The sequence below is a fragment of the Anomaloglossus baeobatrachus genome, chromosome 6 (genome assembly GCF_048569485.1).
Source record: "Anomaloglossus baeobatrachus isolate aAnoBae1 chromosome 6, aAnoBae1.hap1, whole genome shotgun sequence".
NCBI lineage: Eukaryota > Metazoa > Chordata > Amphibia > Anura > Aromobatidae > Anomaloglossus > Anomaloglossus baeobatrachus.
The window spans coordinates 413,905,842-413,928,421 of NC_134358.1; positions in this window are offsets into that span (position 1 = coordinate 413,905,842).

Here is a 22,580-nt window from a genome sequence, read left to right on the forward strand (position 1 = left end):
ATTGGAGAGGGACTTGGCCGCAGAATGGGAAATAGTCCCTAGATAAGAGGAGAAGAACCAACGTGCTCAGCTAGTAAAACCGGAGGCTAAGGACACATCTAGTACCAAAGCAAACTCTGTGCATGAATCCACTGGAAGGTGACCACATAGAGCCAAGGTATAGAGAGTCAAGCTACCCTGCAGGGTCCGCAGACACCGTCTCAGGGCACTGCGTGCGTAGACGCGGGACAGGGGGGCGAGAATTCAACGCAGGAAGATGACCAGGGAAGGAACATTAGAAGGGTGCACCGGTCTTGACCTCCGAACTACCCGGAATCGACTGGAGCCCATCACAGTGGAACCCAGCACTCCAAAGGCAGTAACTGACTAGTTGTGTTACCTTGGAACCTGCTACAGTGAGTAAAAACCTTGAGACTGCATCCCTGTGTTATTCTGTTATTCGCCTGCGCCTCCGGCCCTGCACTCCCGCCATCACCAACTACTACTCCCAACAGCCCTGGGGCCCAGCTCTACCTGTGGAGAGCTATACCAAGTAAACTGCATCACTATCTGCCCCAGAGGTCCCATCCTGCAGCGTCAGCTATTCTTGGCCCCGGTGCCGGCGTGTCACATATTGGTCAACTCACTTGGGCATGTATACATTTTTTTCTTCAACTCTACTCACAAATGTTCGATTGGATTAAGGTCTAGGGACTGTGGGGGCCAATCCAGCACCTCTACTTTATTGTAATTGAACCATTTCTTCGCAAATCTCTGATGTATGCTTCAGGTCATTGTCCTGCTGGAACACTATGTACGAAGTAACTTGCCTTGTAGGAAACTTACACATAGCTCAGCACTGAAACCACCATCGATCATGGTCAAGTATCCAATGCTTTTGGATGTGTTACAACCCCATACCATCAGGCTTCCTCCACCAAACTTATAGTTTCTTCAATTTCTCGAATGTTAGCCCCTTTTGCCCTGTTTCTTCTAGAACCATCTTTCTTGCACCCATCAGAACTTAGTCTATTGACTTAATGCTCATCACTCTAAATCACCTGTTTCTTCTACTGTCCACTTTTTGTACTTTTTGGCAAAGTGGATCCAACATTTCTTATGACAATACTGCAGTTGAGGCTTCTTCACCCTTTCATGGGCTATCATCCCATACTTGTGTAATGCGCGTCGTACAGTACTTGCATGAACATCTGTGATCTCACTATTATGAAGCATATGAGTCACCTCCACTGCCGTGTTTGTTGCGCAGAACTTGTTGAGTGAATATATTGCCTGGACATCCACCACTTGGCCTTTGAATGGATGGATGTACTGCATTTTGTATTCTTCCAACTGTCATAGCACTCACATGATTTAGTTTGGCAATTTTCTTGGCCGAGAGATGGCTATCGATGAACTGGATGATGTTTTCTCTCTTTTCCTGGGAAATCTTCTTCATGGCTGCTCCTCGATTCAAACCAGTGACCATTTGCTTGGGAATCAACCTAATAACACACTGAGCTATTAAGGAATGTGAGAATTTGTTGTAATTTCTAGTATACAAGAAGAACACGAGTTTTCCACCACCAGGAGCAAGACAGTAATAATGCATATATAAGCTCCTGAAAAACTGGGAAAAAAAATCCAAATGTACTGAAATTGCAAAAAAAAAAGTGCAAATCCACAATTGTTTTTTTTATTCACCATGTTCAATATATGGTATAACTGACCTGGCAATTTGATTCTCTAGGTCGCAGATACCAAACATGAATAGGATTTTTTAATTTAAATGGTGAAAATAAATTCCGAAATTCGTAAAAAACAAACATTTGTCGTCATTTTCCAAGACCCGTAATGTTTTCATTTTTCGGGATCTGGCTATGTAAGGGCTTGTTTCTTGCACCCTGAGCTGACATTTTTACTGATACTATTTTGGGGTAGATACAATGTTTTGATCGCCTCATTGAATTTTATTGCAATGTTGCGGAGGCCAAAAAACAATAATTTTCTTGTTACGCCATTTACCTATTGATTAGTTTTTTCACATTTTGGTAGAACTTTTATGAATGCAGTGATACTAACTATGTGAATTTTTAATTTTGTTTTAATTATTTTCTATTTAATGGGGCAAAAATGGGGTGATTGAACTTATGGTGTTTTTGTTCATATTTTTGAAAACTTTTCACTGTTTGCTGTATTTAATAGTTCCCTTAGGAGACTTGAAGTTGTGATCGTTTGATCACTTGTGCTATACAGAACAGGGCATGAACAATGCTCTGTATAGCAGATATGATCTCCTATGAAAACCAGCTAAATGCTGGCTTGCACAGGATCGTAATGGCAGACATAGGGCTCATCAGAAGACCCCTGACTGTCATGGCAATTCATTGATGCTCGACGATCATGTCATGGGCACACCGATCAGCATGTGGAATAATGCGCCCTCCTGTCGGCATGTGTTAAATGCTGCTGTCAGGGATTGACAAGAGGACGGTAGTCGTGAGCGAGACGATATTGTTGCGCCCTGGCACCTCACACTGAAAACAGGATCTTTGTTGTTGATGTCAGTGTGGTGCATTACACTCACTGATATCTTGTAGTTTGCTGCCATCTTCCAAGTTTTGGCACTCAGGGTCGGCCGCACATGAATCACAAGACACCAAAAATATCTTTTTCAACAAACAGTGGTACAACAAATGCACTAAGACACGTCCTTCCTTTCCTTGCTGCTTTCTTTCTTTCTTTCTTTCTTTCTTTTTTTCTTTCTTTCTTTCTTTCTTCAGGACTTTCTTTTGGATCACAGCTAATTTTTCTCCATTCAAGTCTGTCCTTTATGCAGAGGTGTATCTAGGCTTTCCGGCACCCGGAGCAAGAATTCAATTTGCCCCCCCCATGTGACCAATTATTTACATGTGATTTGCACATTTAAGGCAGCTTTACACGCTGCGACATCGCTCAAGCGATCTCGTTGGGGTCACGGAATTTGTGACACACGTCCGGTCGCTTTAGCGATGCCGTTGCGTGTGACACCTTTGAGCGATTTTGCATATTTGCAAAAATGTGCAAAATCGCTCATCGGTGACATGGGGGTCCATTCTCGAATAACGTTGCTGCAGCAGTAACAATGTTGTTCCTCGTTCCTGCGGCAGCACACATCGGTACGTGTGACACCGCAGGAACGAGGAACCTCACCTTACCCACCTCCCGCCCGCAATGCGGAAGGAAGGAGGTGGGCGGGATGTTTGTCCCGCTCATCTCCGATACTTCACTTCCATTGGGCGGCGGTTCAGTAACACAGCTGTGACGTCGCTGTGACGCTGAACGAACCGCCCCCTTAGAAAGGAGGCGGTTCGCCGGTCACAGGCGATGTTGTGTGCCACGGGCAGCAATTTGCCCATGTCGCACAACCGATGGGGGCAAGTACCCACGCTAGCGCTATCGGTCTCCTGGTTTGAGATAAAAATCTGCAGTCACTCTATGTGTCCCTCTATGTGACTGCAGACTTCTGAATTATCACACTTCACACTGTCAGGATTCTCTGGTGACGGCGGTGAGTGGGAGGTCACGAAACTGCAAGTATATGATTTACATACATTTGGTCACGTGCCGACTAGACATGTATGGCCTCGCTGAATAAAAATGAATTGAGTAAGGCCGGACACATCTAGTCAGAATGTGGCCAGAAATATAAAAATCTCATACTTGCGCTCATATGACCGTCCACTCTCGTCACTGGCACCGGAGAATCCTAAAAGTGTGCAAGCGCTGTGAGAATTCAGAAGCCTGCAGTCTAGAGAGACTGGAAACTTTCATCTCAAACCTGGACAAGACTTTACTTATACAATTAAGCAGTGTAGCCCAATTCTAATTAAAGGAGTTGTCCAATCTCACTATTTATGTATTGTTACTTGTGTACAGGATCAGAACTAGTAACAGCACCAGAACCACCAGAGGTACAGAAATACATAATTAGAACCCCCATCAATACAGAAACACAGCATCACAACCACCAGCAGCACAGAAATTCATCATCCGAACCACCAGGAGTACAGAAATACATCCATATAACCCCATAAGTTTAGAAACACAGCATCAAAACCCTCATCAGTACAGAAATATATCATCAAAACCACAAGAATGGTACATCAATTGTAATGTCAGGTCAGACACATAGACAATTGTATTGCAGGAATCTACAACTTCCAGTACATCCTTAAAGGGAATTTGTCACCAGAATTTTAACACCTAATCTGAGAGCAGCATAACGTAGGGGCAGAACATCACCGCTTCCTTGAGAAACTCTGTGTGTGAATGGGTGCATTTCACCACCGATACTTGGACCAGTAAGCATGGACCGGGACGTTACATGTCGCTGACTGGGCACTGGGTAACTATGGTGATAGATGGTGAAGGGTCTGCTGCACAAGTCTTGCCATCCCCACGACTTGTGTATCAATCCTCTGTCCAAGTTCCTCCACTGCTTCTGCCTCCTCAACCTCGTCTGGGTCCTCCACCTCCGCCCCAAGCCTGCCTGGTCAGGCCACCAGCGTTGTAACTGCGCAGAAGGAATCACGCATCCCTCATTACTATGCTGGCAGCAGAGCGCAACGGCATCAGGCGGTCTTTATCTTGAAATGTCTTGGAAATAAGAGTCACACAGCGGCTGAGTTGTGGACAGCTCTGGAGACTGTTTGGTAAATGGTTGTCTCCACTCAATCTGCAGCCTGGTAAGGCCGTGTGCGACAATGCTGCAAACCTGGGTGTGGCCCTTCGCCTGGGCAAGGTGACACACGTTCCTTGTATGGCTCACGTGTTGAACCTTGTTGTCCAGCAATTTTTAACACACTATCCCGGCCTAGATGGCCTTCTGAACAGGGCACGAAAACTGTCTGCTCATTTCCGCCGTTCAACCACCGCAGCTGAGCGACTTGCATCGCTCAAGAAGTCTTTCGGCCTGCCGGTTAATCGCCTGAAATGTGATGTGCCGACACGCTGGAATTCGACTCTCCACATGTTACAGCGACTGTGGCAGCACCGTCGAGCCCTGGTGCAATACGTCATGACGTATAGCCTGGGACAACGAGATGCAGAGGTGGGGCAGATCACCCTGATGGAGTGGTCTCAGATCAAGGACCTATGCACCCTTCTGCACAGTTTCGACATGGCGACGAATATATTTAGCGCTGACAATGCCATTATCAGCATGACAATTCCAGTCATTTACATGCTGGAGCACAGGCTAAACACTATTCAGAGTCGGGGTGGGACAACAGGAAGGGGAGGAACTACAGGAGGATTCATATGCGCAAGGGACAACAACATCACCAAGGTCCAGACGTTCATCATCACCAAGGCGGCAGGCATGGGACCATGGGGGACAGGGATCAACAAGGGCGCATGGTAGCAGGCAAAATGTTGAGGAAGGTACAGGAGAACATGAAGAAATGGAGGAAGAACTGTCCATGGACATGGAAGACTCAGCGGATGAGGGAGACCTTGGTCAAATTTCAGTTGAAAGAGGTTGGGGGGAGATGTCAGAGGAAGAAAGAACGGTTAGCACCTCTATGCCACAAACACAGAGTGGACTTGGTCCGCATGGCTGCGTAAGACACATGAGCGCCTTCTTGCTGCACTACCTCCAACATGACTCTTGTATTGTCAAAATTAGAAGTGATGATGAGTACTGGCTTGCCACACTATTAAATCCCCGGTACAAGTCCGTATGCAGGAGTATCAGCAAAAGCTGTTACTCGATCTTAGCTCGGCTTTTAGTGACTCTCCCAGTTGTAACTTCACAAACATGGGACGGTCTTGTCATCTTTAACAGTCTATCCATACCAGCAGCACCATATGTGGTGCTGGTAACAGCAATTTTATTGAATCTTTTCATAATTTTTTTTAGACCATCCTTTGCAAGGCCACCAAAGACAACATGTCTGACACATTGTCAAAGGCTGGAGAGGATGATACAGGAGTATCTCCAAATGAACATCGATGCCATGACTTTGCAAATGGAGCCTTGCTTATTTTGGGCTTCAAATCTTGAAAAATGGCCAGAGCTCTCCACTTACGCCTTGGAAATCTTGTCGTGTCCAGCTGCCAGCGTTGTCTCTGAACGTGTCTTCAGTGCTGCAGGGTGTGTGCTGACAGATAAGTGCACACGCATACCTCCCAACCGCCCCGGATACAGCGGGACTGTACCGGATTTCAGCGGGTGTCCCGGTGTCACGATCGGGAGGCTTTTAGCTCTGTGTGCTGCCGCTGATATGGGTGGACGGCAGTAGCACTTTCCTGGATGCTGGCACTTTAAATCGGCACCTGCAGCTCAGCCCAGTGCACTCACTGCTCACTGTGGACTGCTTGTGTACGGAAGTAAATCTGTGGGCGGAGCTACCGAGCAACATGCTGAGCTCTGTCCACAGATGCAGAGACTGGAGGAAGAGGAGCTGCAGCACCAACGCTGTATGTGACCCCCCCCACCTACCCAACCCCCTCCTCACCAGAGCTATATGCCTCCAGTCACCCCCCTCACCACATCTGTATGAACCCTCACCAAATTTGTATGCCCCCCAGCTCCCCCACCAGATCTATGCCCCCCAGCACCCCCCAGATCTGTATGCCCCCAGCCCCCTCCCACCAGATATGTATCCCCCAGCCCCCCCTCACCAGATCTGTATGCCCCAGCAGCCCTCTCCTCACCAGAGCTATATGCCTCCAGCCACACACCCCCTCACCAGATCTGCATGCCCCCCAGCCCCCACACCAGATTTGTATGCCCCTTAGCCCCCACACCAGATTTGTATGCCCCCCAGCCCCCCCACCAGATCTATATGCCCCCCAGCACCTCCCATCTCTGTATGCCTCCAGCCCCCTCCCACCAGATATGTATCCCAGCCCCCCCTCACCAGATCTGTATGCTCCCCGTGGTGCTGAAGAGTCCCACGATTCAGCATCCAGCCACCACTCTCTCACCTCTGCAGCTACTTCCGGGTCGGCTCTGGCTGCATAAAAGAATATGCATGCCATAATGAACCACGCAGGAAGAAGCAGAGAGCAGCTGCCAAACTCAGCATCGCTGGAGAAGGTGAGTTGAAAAAGCTTTTTATTTTAAATGTCCGTGTTTTTCTGGTACGTGTTTCACGGATCACACCATAGTGTGGTTTGTGGGACATCAGTGGAGCCAGAAAAAAACAGACATGTTTCTGTGCGGCAATCATGGATACGCATGTATGCCGCACGGAGACACGGTCAGTGAAAAATCACTGATGTGTGTGCAGACCCATTGATTATAATGTGTCTGCATAGGTCAGTGATTCTGGTACGTATAAAACCTAGCACATATATACCAGAATCACTGACATCTGAAACAGGCCTAATATGTATGCCCCTCAAGTACTGTCTATGCCCCAAGACCCTCCTGTGCTGAATATACTGTAGCCCCCAGCCCCTCCTGTGCTGTGTATATACTGTAGCCCCCAGCCCCTCCTGTGCTGTGTATACTGTAGCCCCCAGCCCCTCCTGTGCTGTATATACTGTAGCCCCCAGCCCCTCTTGTGATGTATATACTGTAGCCCCCAGCCCCTCCTGTGATGTGTATATACTGTAGCCCCCAGCCCCTCCTGTGCTGTATATACTGTAGCCCCAAGCTCCTCCTGTGCTGTATATACTGTAGCCCCCAGCCCCTCCTGTGATGTGTATATACTGTAGCCCCCAGCCCCTCCTGTGATGTGTATATACTGTAGCCCCCAGCCCCTCCTGTGCTGTATATAATGTAGCCCCAGCCCCTCCTGTGTTGTATATACTGTATCCCCAGCCCCTCCTGTGCTGTATATACTGTAGCCCCCAGCCCCTCCTGTGCTGTATATACTGTAGCCCCCAGCCACTCCTGTGCTGTATATACTGTATATATACAGTATATATATATATATATATATATATATATATATATATATATATACAGTGCCTACAAGTAGTATTCAACCCCCTGCAGATTTAGCAGGTTTGATAAGATGCAAATAAGTTAGAGCCTGCAAACTTCAAACAAGAGCAGGATTTATTAACAGATGCATAAATCTTACAAACCAACAAGTTATGTTGCTCAATTAAATTTTAATACATTTTCAATATAAAAGTGTGGGTCAATTATTATTCAACCCCTAGGTTTAATATTTTGTTGGAATAGCCCTTGTTTGCAATTACAGCTAATAATCGTCTTTTATAAGACCTGATCAGGCCGGCACAGGTCTCTGGAGTTATCTTGGCCCACTCCTCCATGCAGATCTTCTCCAAGTTATCTAGGATCTTTGGGTGTCTCATGTTGTCTTTAATCTTGAGCTCCTTCCACAAGTTTTCAATTGGGTTAAGGTCAGGAGACTGACTAGGCCACTGTAACACCTTGATTTTTTCCCTCTTGAACCAGGCCTTGGTTTTCTTGGCTGTGTGCTTTAGGTCGTTGTCTTGTTGGAAGATGAAATGACGACCCATCTTAAGATCCTTGATGGAGGAGCGGAGGTTCTTGGCCAAAATGTCCAGGTAGGCCGTGCTATCCATCTTCCCATGGATGCGGACCAGATGGCCAGGCCCCTTGGCTGAGAAACAGCCCCACAGCATGATGCTGCCACCACCATGCTTGACTGTAGGGATGGTATTCTTGGGGTTGTATGCAGTGTCATCCAGTCTCCAAACGTCACGTGTGTGGTTGGCACCAAAGATCTCGATCTTGGTCTCATCAGACCAGAGAACCTTGAACCAGTCTGTCTCAGAGTCCTCCAAGTGATCATGAGCAAACTGTAGACGAGCCTTGACATGACGCTTTGAAAGTAAAGGTACCTTACGGGATCGTCTGGAACGGAGACCATTGCGGTGGAGTACGTTACTTATGGTATTGACTGAAACCAATGTCCCCACTGCCATGAGATCTTTCCGGAGCTCCTTCCTTGTTGTCCTTGGGTTAGCCTTGACTTTTCGGACAAGCCTGGCCTCGGCACGGGTGGAAACTTTCAAAGGCTGTCCAGGCCGTGGAAGGCTAACAGTAGTTCCATAAGCCTTCCACTTCCGGATGATGCTCCCAACAGTGGAGACAGGTAGGCCCAACTCCTTGGAAAGGGTTTTGTACCCCTTGCCAGCCTTGTGACCCTCGACGATCTTGTCTCTGATGGCCTTGGAATGCTCCTTTGTCTTTCCCATGTTGACCAAGTATGAGTGCTGTTCACAAGTTTGGGGGGGTCTTAATTAGTCAGAAAAGGCTGGAAAAAGAGATAGTTAATCCAATCATGTGAAGCTCATTGTTCTTTGTGCCTGAAATACTTCTTAATACTTTAGGGGAACCAAACAGAATTCTTGTGGTTTGAGGGGTTGAATAATAAATGATCCTCTGAATAAACTTTTCACAATTTAAAAAAAAAATAAAAAAAGAAATAACATTCTTTTTTGCTGCAGTGCATTTCACACTTGCAGGCTGATCTACAGTCCAAATGTCACAATGCCAAGTTAATTCCGAATGTGTAAACCTGCTAAATCTGCAGGGGGTTGAATACTACTTGTAGGCACTGTATATATATATGTATATAGTATCTAAAACCCCCATCCTCCTTTGTGATACATACACAGCGGTGTCAGTGTGCACTGTGCGTGGCTACTAAGTCTGTTAAAGTGATGCCAAGTGATCACATGCTCGAGGAGGAGCTGGACAGAGACAAGCGGGGTAGGTGAGTGCGGCTGCTGCCGGCTTCCCCATATTATTACCTCAAATGTGTGTATATGTATGATGTATATATCTATGTATGTCAGTGTAGATGACTGTGTATAGATTTGTCTGTTTATATCTATTTTAGGGAATTTGTGTTCAAATATGTACTGTATATGTGTGTATGCCTGTGCCCATGATCAGGACTCACTGTGTCCTGGAGGCAGTGCGTCCTGACCTGCGGGGCTGCACGTCTCCTCTGCAGGAGACCGCAGCTGCCTGTGCCCATGATCAGGACTCGCTGTGTCCTGGAGGCAGCGGTTCCTGACCTGCGGGGCTGCACGTCTCCTCCGCAGGAGACCGCAGCTTCCTGTGCCCACGATCAGGACTCACTGTGTCCTGGAGGCAGCGCGTCCTGACCTGCGGGGCTGCATGTCTCTTCCGCAGGAGAACGCAGCTGCCTGTGCCCACGATCAGGACTCGCTGTGTCCTGGAGGCATCGGGTCCTGACCTGCGGGGCTGCACGTCTCCTCTGCAGGAGACTGCAGCTGCCTGTGTGACGTCGCTGTGACGCCGCATGAACCGCCCCCTTAGAAAAGAGGTTGTTCGCCGGCCACAGCGACGTCGTTAGGCAGGTAAGTACGTGTGACGCGTACCTCCGATATTGATCCCCACGGGCAGCAATTTGCCCGTGACTCACAAACGACAGGGGCAGGTGCGATCACTAGAGACATCGCTAGCAATGTCGCAGCGTGTAAAGCGCCCTTAACTTGCATTTTTTTTAAATATAACTATATTAATAATTTTATAAATATTCCTCAAGTCTCTTATTTCTGCAAAAGTTGTTTCATAAGGGGTACAAGAGCTTACTGCCATTAAACACCAACTTATATCACAATTTGTATTAATAGTGTTGGGAATGTCACACTAATTTTTTTTTAAATATTACCTAATAAGAGTGATGTTCTCCTAATAGTGATGGATATGGTGGAAGAATAGTTATTTTTTCTGTTCATCTTGATAACTATGATAAATATGGCATATTAAATATTCTAATATTCTCAAAATGGATATATCAAAATGCATATATCAATGGATATAAAGATTATATCCTTTAGAAAAACTGTTGTCTATTGAATTCTGTATTTATTTAAATACTGTAGGCTAGTTAATTATTGAAATGTAAGGTTTGGATGCATATTTTCTTCATGGACAGGTGATGTCCTTCATTGTTGGAACATCTGAATGGCCAAGTGCAGTTGTCCCAACTGATCTGTGGCTACAAAATAAAAGACACACCAGGGATAGGCAGAATCATCTACCAAGTGTCCTTTGATAGGAGGGTTTGGGTTCCAAAATCTTAAACAACAAACTGCTATCACAATGATTCAGGGCCGGATTAAGGTTGGTGGGGGCCCCTGGGCAGAAAATCTGGTGGGGGCCCCATAACGTTAACATTTTTAGCCATAACAGTAAAGCGCGAACTGTAGCATTTAGATATAAATCCAATGAACATGTGTCTTATCCTGTTCTACCACATTCAGATTTACAGTACTACAATACAGACACAGTCCAGGATCACTCACAGCTGTCCACTTACACACAGAAAGATCGAGGATCGCGCTGTTCCCTGCCGCCATCGGTGGCCCCTTGACACGATCACGGGAAGTCGATGGTTGCTATGGTAGCGGCGGGCCATGTAATGACCCCTGTTGCTATCATGACATATTTTCTGTCACAGTCGATAGAGCGCCGACTCACACAGGAATGCTGTATTTCTGCTAATCAGAGCTGTACAGCTCTGATCAACAGGGATGCACAAGCGATCAGACTGCTGATGCTTATAGCTCTCAATGGGACAAGTAAAATAAATACAAAATGTAAAAAAATAAATAAAAAGTTCAAATCACGCCTCATTCGCCCCACTGAAAATAAAACAGTTAAAAAAATATACACATATTTGATATCTCAGAGTTCAGAAATGCCCGATCAATAAAAATATAAAATCAATTAATCAGATCGGTAAATGGTGTAGCGAGAAAAAAATCCAAATGCCAAAATTATGTTTTTGGGTCGCCACAAAATTTTTAAAAAGATCCAATAACGGGCGATCAAAAAGTAGCAACTACATAAATATTGTATAATTGAAAACACCAGCTCAAGACGCAAAAATATTAGCAGTCACTGGGCCTCACATCTCAAAAAATTAGAACACTACGGGTTTCAAAAAATGGCACCAAAAGCACAATTTTTTTTTTAACAAACTTCTGAATTTTTTTAACCCCTTAGATAAAAGTAAGAGTATACCTGTTTGGTATTTATGAACTTGGCATCATACTAACATGGTAGTTTTACAATATAGTGAACATGGTGAATAAAATAACCCAAAAACAATCGTGCAATTGCACTTTTTTTGCAATTTTATCGCACTTGGATTTTTTTCCCTGTTTCCTAGTACAATATATGGTAAAACTGATGATTTCACTCAAAAGTACAATTTGTCACACAAAAAATAAGCCCTTATATGTCAAGATTGATGGAAAAAAAAAAAAAGTTACGGCTCTCAGAAGAAGGGGAGAAAAAAAAACAAACAAAAAAAAACGGAAAATCGGGGTGAAGGAGTTAAATTTTGAGTACTATAATACTATGACAAAAGTTTATGAAGTCAATATGAATAACAAAACTGATAGCTGTCAGTGAATGGCACTCAGCAATACGTCTGGCACATGTACATGGAAAGAACACATTAAACTCCGGGGGGCATCATTTTACTGCAAGGGGTGTATGTAATTATACTCCAGGAGGCGGTTATATCACAATAAGGTAGTGTATGAATATACTCAAAAAGGGATAATGATTATAGTCAAAGGGATGGGGGACATTGTTCTATGATTATACTCCACTCTAGGGAGGGGGCGTGATTTTATGATTATACTCCATTAGTGAGGTGTTTTACTCTATTATATTCCAGGGGAAGGGGGGAGCATTATTTTATGATTGCTCTCCAGGTGAGGGGAGTGTTATCCTATGATTATACTCCAGTGGGGGAGGGGGCATTATTGTATGATTACAATCTAGTGGGGGAGGGGGCATTATTGTATGATTACAATCTAGTGGGGGAGGGGGCATTATTGTATGATTACAATCTAGTGGGGGAGGGGGCATTATTGTATGATTACAATCTAGTGGGGGAGGGGGCATTATTATACGATTACAATCTAGTGGGGGAGGGGGCATCATTATACGATTACAATCTAGTGGGGGAGGGGGCATTATTATATGATTACAATCTAGTGGGGGAGGGAGCATTATTATACGATTACAATCTAGTGGGGGAGGGGGCATCATTATATGATTACAATCTAGTGGGGGAGGGGGCATTATTATATGATTACAATCTAGTGGGGGAGGGAGCATTATTATACGATTACAATCTAGTGGGGGAGGGGGCATCATTATACGATTACAATCTAGTGGGGGAGGGGGCATTATTATATGATTACAATCTAGTGGGGGAGGGAGCATTATTATACGATTACAATCTAGTGGGGGAGGGGGCATTATTGTATGATTACAATCTAGTGGGGGAGGGGGCATTATTGTATGATTACAATCTAGTGGGGGAGGGGGCATTATTGTATGATTACAATCTAGTGGGGAAGGGGGCATTATTATATGATTACAATCTAGTGGGGAAGGGGGCATTATTATATGATTACAATCTAGTGGGGGAGGGGGCATTATTATACGATTACAATCTAGTGGGGGAGGGGGCATTATTATACGATTACAATCTAGTGGGGGAGGGGGCATTATTATACGATTACAATCTAGTGGGGGAGGGGGCATCATTATACGATTACAATCTAGTGGGGGAGGGGGCATTATTATACGATTACAATCTAGTGGGGGAGGGGGCATCATTATACGATTACAATCTAGTGGGGGAGGGGGCATTATTATATGATTACAATCTAGTGGGGGAGGGAGCATTATTATACGATTACAATCTAGTGGGGGAGGGGGCATCATTATACGATTACAATCTAGTGGGGGAGGGGGCATCATTATACGATTACAATCTAGTGGGGGAGGGGGCATCATTATACGATTACAATCTAGTGGGGGAGGGGGCATTATTATACGATTACAATCTAGTGGGGGAGGGGGCATCATTATACGATTACAATCTAGTGGGGGAGGGGGCATTATTATACGATTACAATCTAGTGGGGGAGGGGGCATTATTATACGATTACAATCTAGTGGGGGAGGGGGCATTATTATACGATTACAATCTAGTGGGGGAGGGGGCATTATTATACGATTACAATCTAGTGGGGGAGGGGGCATTATTGTACGATTACAATCTAGTGGGGGAGGGGGCATTATTATACGATTACAATCTAGTGGGGGAGGGGGCATTATTATACGATTACAATCTAGTGGGGGAGGGGGCATTATTATACGATTACAATCTAGTGGGGGAGGGGGCATTATTATACGATTACAATCTAGTGGGGGAGGGAGCATTATTATACGATTACAATCTAGTGGGGGAGGGAGCATTATTATACGATTACAATCTAGTGGGGGAGGGGGCATTATTATACGATTACAATCTAGTGGGGGAGGGGGCATTATTATACGATTACAATCTAGTGGGGGAGGGAGCATTATTATACGATTACAATCTAGTGGGGGAGGGGGCATTATTATATGATTACAATCTAGTGGGGGAGGGGGCATTATTATATGATTACAATCTAGTGGGGGAGGGGGCATTATTATATGATTACAATCTAGTGGGGGAGGGGGCATTATTATATGATTACAATCTAGTGGGGGAGGGGGCATTATTATATGATTACAATCTAGTGGGGGAGGGGACATTATTATACGATTACAATCTAGTGGGGGAGGGGGCATTATTATACGATTACAATCTAGTGGGGGAGGGGGCATTATTATACGATTACAATCTAGTGGGGGAGGGGGCATTATTATACGATTACAATCTAGTGGGGGAGGGGGCATTATTATACGATTACAATCTAGTGGGGGAGGGGGCATTATTATACGATTACAATCTAGTGGGGGAGGGGACATTATTATACGATTACAATCTAGTGGGGGAGGGGGCATTATTATACGATTACAATCTAGTGGGGGAGGGGGCATTATTATACGATTACAATCTAGTGGGGGAGGGGGCATTATTATACGATTACAATCTAGTGGGGGAGGGGGCATTATTATACGATTACAATCTAGTGGGGGAGGGGGCATTATTATATGATTATAATCTAGGGAAGGGGCTTACATTCTGATTATATGAAAAGGAAATAGTGTAATTAAGGAGGTGTAGGTAGGTTTAAACAATGATGGGTGTCAGGGACTATATACTGCAATGTAGCTCCTATGTAGGTCGTTCATACACACTTCACCTCTTGCAGTAAAATGACCCCCCCCGCCCCCCCAAACTCCAGGAACAAAATGTACACCACTTGCAATAAAATGTCCCTGTCTCCACCTTTCATGTGCAGCTATATGCAGTTATTCCCCCTTACTGATTGCTCTGTTTTGGAGTTACTTGGAGAGCACTGTAGCCCCCTCTACACCCCCCTCCCCCTGCCCTGCTGAGTGACCTTAAGGTACTGTCACACATAACGAGATCGCTAGCGAGATCGCAGCTGAGTCACCGTTTTGGTGACACAGTTGCGATCCCGTTAGCGATCTCGTTATGTGTGACACCTACCAGCGATCAGGCCCCTGCTGTGAGGTCGCTGGTCGTTGCAGAATGGTCCAGGCCATTTTCTTCAAAGGTGATGTCCTGCTGGGCAGGACACATCGCTGTGTTTGACACTGTGTAACAGGATCACAGTGACTGCTGAGATCGCTATACAGGTCGCTACTGCGATCTGTATTGTTCTGCATCGCTGGTAAGATCTGACTGTGTGACATCTCACCTGCGACCTCCCAGCGACTTACCTGCGATCCCTATCAGGTCGCATCGTTTTCGGGATCGCAGGTAAGTCGTTATGTGTGAAGGTACCTTTACTCTCACAGCTGACATCGTCCTTCTATCACAGCCTGCATCTCTCATGACCCTGGAATTGTTGACTCCGGTCTTTCCATACTCCACCCCTCCTTTCCCAATTCTTATCTAAAATGACTGCACAGACACCAATTTTTCTTTGGATAATTTTGGCCATAGCAGCCATTTTATTGAACAGAAATATATAACAAATAAAAACATTGCAATATGGTAGGGTCCTTGAAGCTACAAACCCTGGTGATTCCTACCAACCGAACCATAAACACCAACTTGCCCCCAGCCGTTACCCACACTGGCTCAGGAGCACCAAACGGTAAGGGTTAATCCTCTGTTAACCCAAACCACCCCCAGGGACCCCGACATACCCCGTCGGGAATCCCCACAAAATCACCAGGTGACCAGCCATTCTGCCAATGAGGGGATCCATACCCAGATGGATTCCCCAAACCAATTTTCAACCAACTTCAAGGACCCACCAATAAAAACCGCCACCCAGCCACTACGACCCGTAAACAACCCCGCACCCCACCCCTTGAACATACCAAACATACCCCAACATATGAGGGAGGGCGGGTGGGACTGTCACTTCTGTCCCCACGAGCGGGAAATGTGCCGCTCCTCCCCCTGCTCGTTGTTTTATTTTAAAAACGGGCTCGCTCTCTCCCCCTCCCCTCATGACACCTTGACCTCCTCACCAATCAAGTGTCATGAGGGCCTCCGCAAATGCCCCGGGGGGAGGGGGGGGGGGCAATGCTCCGTCCCTTCTTGACCCTGGAATTGTTGACTCCGGTCTTTCCATACTCCACCCCTCCTTTCCCAATTCTTATCTAAAATGACTGCACAGACACCAATTTTTCTTTGGATAATTTTGGCCATAGCAGCCATTTTATTGAACAGAAATATATAACAAATAAAAACATTGCAATATGGTAGGGTCCTTGAAGCTACAAACCCTGGTGATTCCTACCAACCGAACCATAAACACCAACTTGCCCCCAGCCGTTACCCACACTGGCTCAGGAGCACCAAACGGTAAGGGTTAATCCTCTGTTAACCCAAACCACCCCCAGGGACCCCGACATACCCCGTCGGGAATCCCCACAAAATCACCAGGTGACCAGCCATTCTGCCAATGAGGGGATCCATACCCAGATGGATTCCCCAAACCAATTTTCAACCAACTTCAAGGACCCACCAATAAAAACCGCCACAACGAGGGCACCTTGATAACCTTCAAGTGCCTGAGACCCCCCGCAACCGCAGTGCCCTCTCGATACCTCCTTGCAGGCCGAGGGCCCATAAATCAATCCCCACCGCATTTAAGTGCACCCCGTCTGCCAACCAGAATTCCTCTTCCGTCCTTTCCAACTCAACGTGCCTTATCGCAACTCCCCCATTCCGAGTAACAAACTTCGAAATCGCCCTATTCACTTTTGCCCGCGCCTTGTTCAACCTATCGACCGACCGCGCTTTTCGCCAACACCTTCTCGCCACGATCTCGGACCAAACTATAGTTAGCCGTGGAAATGACACCCATAACCGCAATAAATCATGCTTGATGTCTTTTATCAACATTCGAAAAGGACGCCCCCCCAGATCATTTCCCCCGACATGTAAGACCAAAACGTCGGGAGGCCTGTCTAAACGGGCATACCTATTCACCTCTTGCAGTACCCTGCTCCACCCCAAACCCCTAACCCCCAACCAACGTACAAGAGCCCTATCCCTTTCAAAACCTAGTTGTCTCCCGTTTCTTCTTGCATCCGCTCGCTGGGCTCCCCAGTATACATAAGAATGGCCCAGGATCCAAACCAGATATGGGGGGGGGGGTGGTTCTGTAATACAAAAATGTACAAACAGACAACCAATCAGTTTCCTTATTCCCCAACTTGAAAAAACACCCAGTCCACCCCCCCCCCCTCGCAGCCGCAGAAACCCCCCGCTCAATTGCCAACGATCGCCTGTGGCCGGACATACAACTTAAAACGCTGCGACTTCCACCTACCAATCCGCTTCACAGTCTCTTCCGGCAAACCACACATAGCGGCCTCTGTCGCTGCCCCAATGCGAAAAGAATGTGACCCAAACGACCTCGGATCTAACCCCAAAGACTTCAAACATGCCCTGAAAACACTTACAAATTGGTATCTAGATAAAAAAGACCCGTCCTCATGACACAACAAGGGGCCATTGACCTGCGGGCGAATCCTTCCAAAGTTCCCGAAACACTTGAGTGGGCACATCTCCGATGCCATAACCACACCCAAGCGAACTCGCCTACCCACACCTCTTTGATCTGTCTTCGATCTCCGAATCCAGAATTCGATCCCGCCTTCCACGGCGACAATATCACCACGACCCAGGCCCCCGGGAGAAGTCTTACTGGGCGATACCAATTCCCCAATCCGCAACGCCCCAAAAAACGCCAAGGAAAACGCTAACCGGAACAAACTCACCTCAAACGGCGATATACAAACCCCCCACAATGCCCCACCCAACTGCTCCAATAAGCTAAATGATACAGGCCGTCTACCATCCAGCGGCTTGCATCGTTTCCGAAATCCCTTCAAGGCCTGAACCACCCAAAAACTCTTAGTCAAATCCTGTAAACCCCGCACCCGAAAACCAAATGCTAATCCCGCCATAAAGCGATTCACCTTCGCAACTGATCATCCTGCAACCGCTGCCTCCCCCAACCTTTCCAACAGTACTCCCAACTGATCTCCCTCAGCAGACCCACAACCCTGCAACCACTGCTTCCACAGACTCCATGCCGCCTGATACGCCGTCCATGTGGTACCCGACAGGGACGCCCGAATCAGTGGTCCTACTGCCTGCAGACCACGTTCCAAAGCTGTACCGGACACTCCAAGCCGCTGGCCTCTGCCTCTGGCGCGCAAACCCGGAACCGATCCCACTGAAAACGAGAGAGGGAATCGGCTATTAGGTTCTGAACACCTGGCACATGAGCAGCCGTAACGTACGCATTGATTTGCAAGCAAACCAGAACCAGCTCCCGTAACACCCGAATAACTGGAGGGGATGATGCTGAAAACTTGTTAATGGCCAGCACTACCCCATATTGTCACAATTAAAGCGAATCTTCTTGTTCGCCAAATGTTCCCTCCACAGATGAAGCGCCACCAATATCGGAAAAATTTCCAAAAGCGCCACGTTCCTCGTCAAGCCTTCATCAACCCACCTATCAGGCCACCGTTCCGCACACCACTGACCCTGAAAGAAAGCCCCAAAACCTGAGCTGCCCGCCGCATCAGTAAACAGTTCCAAATCAAAATTGTCCTTTACGTCCTCCATCAGCAGCGAACGACCGTTGTAATGCTCCAAAAACTGACCCCAAACTGCTAAGTCCGCTCTGTGTTCCGCCGATAAACGAACGTAATGGTGCGGAGCAAGCACCCCCGCCGTGGCACCAGCCAATCGGCGCGAAAAAATTCGCCCCATTGGCATTACCCGACACGCAAAGTTAAGCTTTCCCAATAAAGACTGAACCTCCCTTAATTGCAATTTCTTCACACGCCGTGCCCTTGCCACTTCGTCTTTTAGCCCGTTGACCTTTTCCTCAGGAAGCCGAACTTCCCAAGCCACGGAATCAATCACAATACCAAGAAAACTTATGCAAGTCGTCGGCCCCGTCGTTTTCTCAGGTGCTAAAGGCACCCCAAAATAAGCCGAAACCCACTCCATTGCCGCTAAAATCCCGGCACACTGCGCCGAGTCAGCCGGACCTACACACAAAAAATCATCCAGGTAATGTACCACTGATGACCAACCCGAAACGTCCCGAACAACCCATTCCAAAAACGAACTAAAAGTCTCGAAAAATGCGCACGAAATCGAACACCCCATGGGCAAACAACGATCAACAAAATAGCCACCCTCCCAACAACAACCCAGCAGCCTAACACAATCCGGATGCACCGGCAATAGCCGAAAAGCCGATTCAATATCAGTCTTAGCCAACAGCGCCCCCCTCCCACATCTCTTTACCCACTTTGTAGCCTCATCAAACGACGTATATACCACTGAGCACAGCTCAGCGGGTATTCCATCATTCACCGACCTGCCTCTTGGATAAGACAAATGGTGAATAAGCCGGAATTTCCCTGGTTCCTTTTTCGGCACCACTCCCAACGGCGACACCACCAAGTCGGGAAAAGGAAGGGCCCGGAACGGGCCCGCCATTCTCCCCAACGCCACCTCCTTCCTTAATTTTTCCGCCACAACCGCGGCATGCTGGTAAGCAGAAACGAGATTCCTGGTTGCCCCCGGAACCTCAAAAACGGGGGCAGGAATCCTGAAACCCTCCCCAAAACCCAACCGCAAAACCTCCGCCTTTCCGCGATTAACTTCACCGGCGTCAGACCCTTGGGTATGAGAGCCGCCGGGCTTGGGCTTCCCCTTCTTGAAGCATTTAGACGCTCCGTGGGATGTCCCGTTACAATGGGTGCATAAGTGCTTAAATCGGCACGTGGCCCCAAACTTGCACTGCCCGTCGTTGAATTGCCAGCATAGACCTGGCTTCTGCGATCCCGCCTGACCCTGCTGACCACTGGTCCCTTGATTTCCCGACTGGCCGGAAGTCCCGGCCCCGCCTTGAAAGGGCTGGCCATACCTAGCCGGTGCCATGACCCGCAACCATAACCCTATATCTTTTTGATCCCAACGTATAGATGGGCGTACGGCCTTCCTCTGACGAAATTGTTCGTCATACCGAAGCCACGTCTGCCCCCCATACACCCTGTAAGCCTCACCTATCGAATCCATGTAACAAAATAGATGAGAACAATTCTCCGGCGCCTTTTCGCCTATCACACTCGCCAAAATAGCGAAGGCTTGCAACCAATTGGTAAACGTCTGAGGGATCAAGCGCCACCGCCGCTTCTCCTCATCCTCTTTCTTACTATCCTCCTTTTTTCTTTTATCTAAGTTAAATTTTGCCGAAGGAGGGAGAAGATCTCGACATATTCGTCCTTCCAGATCTTTTCCCTCACCTCCTTCTTAAGGTGCGAACCTAAGGGGCCCTCAAAGCATACATACACCTCCCCACGCGCCCTATCATCTAAATGAATCCTGTCCTTATCCTTTTCCGTCTGGACCGACACCGAAACCGGGGAAGAAATACCCGCAACCACGGACTCACTAACCCCCAGAATGGGCGGATTAACCCACGCCCCCACCGGCGCCGGGGGTTCCATTGGACCCCCAATTCGCTCCAGCAACGAACGCACGCAACCTAACAGCTCTCCCAGCTCCCTACCCCCCGACGCATACCCACCAACACCGAACGGTACCCCTGGACTTAACCCCATCTGATCTACCCCTCCCCCTACGTTCTGATCTCGGTTAAACTGAGGAGACAGACACGACACAGAAGCATACTCACCGGGCTGCACTAGGGAAGAGGCCCCGCCAGCCGGACCGCCTGATTCCTGACGTCCATCCACACGATCCGCAGCTTCTTGGCTCCTCCCACCGGATTCCCCGCTGTTAGCCCTTGCCGCCGCAAGGCCGTGAGACACCTCCGACCCTGTAGTACGGGCCCGACGTCCGTCCTGCCAGCCGTCCGCCCCAGAGAGCTGCCTGCGTTCCTCCACACCTTGCCATTGCAGCTCTCCAGTGCTCCTCCAGGGGGCCCCATCTTCAATCCGGGCCTCTGCTGCTGTAGGCCCTGCGCTCCAGGCCCGGTGCACCACAGATCCCAGCATCCGCGCTCCGCCCCCTCTGCTGGGGCCCGCATGCTCCTCCATTCTGTCCTGCTGATCCTGACAGGGCTCAGGGCGCATCACCCACACGCCCCGCCGCAGCGCAGACATCCCTCGCTGACTGGGCGGTAGCAGACCCTGCCTCCAGCTCCAGCAGAGGCCTGCTAACCGCCGCTGGGCCCAGCCGCACATTAGAATTCCTCCCAGGCCGGGGCGCATTGGACCTCTTTGCTCGCGGCGCCCGGCCTGGAGGGTCCCTGGAGGGGCTTCTGCAGCGACGCTGGGCCCGGGGAGGCAGGTCAGGAGAAAACCGCTGCGGCGGTTTGGACCTGCGGGGGCGCCGCTCCTGCAGGGGGGAAGCCCCTGCCGCCTCCAGCCTCCCGCCGATGATCCCTGCCACCGCATTCTGCAGCCAGCCAGGGGGATGACCGCCGGCCGCCGCTCTGAGCTGCTCCAGGAGCTGATCCACCGATGACATCGCAGGTGAGGTAGGGGTACAGGGACTGTCACTTCTGTCCCCACGAGCGGGAAATGTGCCGCTCCTCCCCCTGCTCGTTGTTTTATTTTAAAAACGGGCTCGCTCTCTCCCCCTCCCCTCATGACACCTTGACCTCCCCACCAATCAAGTGTCATGAGGGCCTCCGCAAATGCCCCGGGGGGAGGGGGGGGGGGGCAATGCTCCGTCCCTTCTTGAACGGTGCAGGCTCTAGCTGCATCCACAGCAGCAGAATGGCCGGTGACACATCAGAGACGATGAATTTCCCGCCCCCACAATCCTCTCGGGCAGATAACAGCCGCGGCAGAGAGGAAACTGAAAATCAAAATGACATCTGTCTCCCTGCACCGCCCCCCTCTGGAGCCTGGCGGACGGCACACTGTGCAACTGCACTACTCACATATAGATAAAGCCAGCTATGATCATGGGGGCCCCCAACACAGGGAGCCGAAGACAGCTGGTGGTGGGGGCCCCCTTGGAGGCTCTTGTGGTGGGGGCCCCTGGGCGGCAGCCCCGCCTGCCCTGCCTATAATCCGGCCCTGCAATGATTAGTGAAACATATTGTGCATATAATAGCTGAGCTGCTACATAAGCTGCAACTGCCTGGGGAACTGTGAGTGCTCCTATTTAGAGCCATAG